Below are 1932 nucleotides of genomic sequence, written 5' to 3' on the forward strand. Positions count from 1 at the left end.
TACCGGGACTAAGAAAGGATGGAGAGAGTAGGGAAGGAAAACAGGGATATGAGCGTCTGGAGGTTGTCCGGTGATGGCACTTCGGACTTCGTCTGGATCTGCGGTTTCGAATGTTATGGTGAAGGCGTTGTGGGGGAGATGATCGGTGGAAATTTGGAACTGGGAAAAAAGGGAATTTAGGGATAACCGTGATGATAATAATATTGAGGACGAGCTGGGGGAATTTCTGCCAAGAACTCCACGCTCGACGTTGAGTCAGCGGGAGAGGAACAACGGAAAAGGGGGGGTGTGTCTGGAAAAATTCGTTGGGTGAGGAGAGATGCGATGGATTCCGCGTCAGGGGAAGGAGAACGGGGAGGAGGTGGAAGGGAGAGTAGCGCAAGCGGAGGTGAAAAAACAGGTGGAGAGAAAGGAATTGGAGGTGAGCAAGGGTATAGATTTAAAGAGTGAGGGATGCTAGGGGAAGAAGGGGCTGAGACTGGGTCTAGACTATTACTAATTGTAAGACTATCACTATTATTTATTTTATTGGTGCTATCCAAGGTGGCTAAAAATTCACGATAGGCTTCGTCTAAGAGCTGACGGGCCTCCCTAATCCTCTGTCTCCGTCGGGATTTAGTCACGCGGGAAACCCGGGAGCGGGTTTCACCTTCAATTCTTTCTAATAGCACCATAAAATTTTTTTTAGATATTCTAAACCTTTTTTGGAAATCTATTTCATCAAATAATTCCATATAATTAATTCTTGGTCTGATTACACATGGCCTTCTTTCATTTCTTTCAACATTATTCAAGTTTATATCATTATATTCATCAAAAAGTAAAAAATTAATAACTTCATCCATTTTTACATGAAGCACTATTTTTACATCAATACGTAATGTAATTTTCTCACATTGAATATGTATCTTAAAAATGTTATTTAAATCGACTTTTTAATAATTTCCATTTACACTGGATACTTTGCCTAAAATAACACGACAGGAATATTAGGTTAAGGTGCTCTGTTACAACCGATACGACTGATTCGTTTTATTACGTTGGCACTACCGTAATCGTCGATTAGCTTAACCGGAGGTTGGTGAAAGAGGCCCTGATTGTTGCTCCCGCTCGAATTGTTTCAGCGGTACTCAATAATTCCCGCCGGTCGGCTCCTCGAACCTCGGGGAAGATGCCAAGCGGGGGTACTCGGTCGCGCTCGGAACTCTTTGGCGGGAGCAACGAACGCTTACTGTCACCTGAAATTATGCTTGATTTCTTATCGGACATATTGTTCTCATCATTGCAGCAGCCACAGGCTACTGCGGTGGCGTCCGGCTGGGTGGAGTGCCAGGAACAATGCGGTACGCGGGGTCGCACTGTTACAGGTTTTACCTACCAAACGCAAATGCTCAAAAGATTATTAAGACACAAAAATAGTCATACGAAAATGCTTGCAAATTCCAAAAAAATAGAGTAAAAATGGGGTTTTTATTTTAAAAATGGCGCATTTTTTTGGAACCTTGAAAAAATGAAAAAAATTGACAATATAAATTGTTAGAACACACATCTTCTAAAATTTTTCCCAGAGGGCTTTATTTTTTAACTCGAGAAAAAAATTATTGAAATTTTAAATAATTTTTTTAAAATGGTATATATTATTATGGCGGATCGATAAAACATCAATAGATGTAGGTTGACTACGTTTACATTCATGAATTTTTGTATGCATATTGCATGAAAATGTGCGGAGAAATGAAATAAAAACGAAAAATGCACATTTTTTTCAATTACGGACTGAATAATGGCATTAGGCAGTTAAAACTTGGTGAAAAATTTTTTTTTACCATCTCAAAACTGATAAACTTGCCTTCATTCAATTTCGTTTGGGAGCCGTTTTATCCATGATGTAATAAAACAGGTGAACCAACGCGCATCATGGCGGCCAAGCAA

This window comes from Mycetomoellerius zeteki, unplaced genomic scaffold, assembly GCF_001594055.1.
Source record: "Mycetomoellerius zeteki isolate Tzet28-1 unplaced genomic scaffold, Tzet1.0 scaffold1128, whole genome shotgun sequence".
NCBI lineage: Eukaryota > Metazoa > Arthropoda > Insecta > Hymenoptera > Formicidae > Mycetomoellerius > Mycetomoellerius zeteki.